Genomic DNA, 592 nt, shown 5'->3' with positions numbered 1-592 from the left:
GGCCCGGCCTAGGGGCGCAGGCCCGCGGCGGTTGGTTGTGAGGCCTGGACGTTTGGTCCCTGGTACAGGTGGCCCTCAGGGGAATAAACAAAAGATTTTGGGTTGATGATAAGAAAGAGGGTTCACTTCCTGAGGTCAGATAGCCGTATTTATTTCATTAAATAAATGCTTTAGTTATGAGGATAACGAAAAAGGAAAAATAAATGGACTCTTTATTGTATAAGCTAATAGCGATGACAGTAAAAGTGTGTCAAAACGAGGAGGGTGTCTTGTTTCGGCTGTGCATGTACTGACACAGAGGCTTTACCCCCGAGGTCTCCTCGCAGCTCCAGAGCAGCAGAACTGCCTCTCGGCCGCAGAGCGAAGGAGACGTGGCTTTGCAAGCCGGGGCCGTGGTGGGATCCGTGTGCCCCGCCATGGCAGCAGCGGGCCTCGCTCCCCTGGACAGCCTGGACAAGGACCTGCGGTGGTGCCGCTTTGGTGGTATGGGTCAAGCATCTGCAGGAGCCCGGCCATGCGCCCCGCTCTCGTGCTGCAGCCGTGACATGTCCCGTGTCAAGCGCTGAGGTGGGATGAAGGGATTTCTGTGAGC

The sequence above is a fragment of the Pygoscelis adeliae genome, unplaced genomic scaffold (assembly GCF_000699105.1).
Source record: "Pygoscelis adeliae isolate BGI_AS28 unplaced genomic scaffold, ASM69910v1 Scaffold32, whole genome shotgun sequence".
NCBI classification, from domain to species: domain Eukaryota; kingdom Metazoa; phylum Chordata; class Aves; order Sphenisciformes; family Spheniscidae; genus Pygoscelis; species Pygoscelis adeliae.
The sequence above is the reverse complement of the archived record's forward strand: the minus strand, read 5'-3'. Positions refer to the sequence as shown.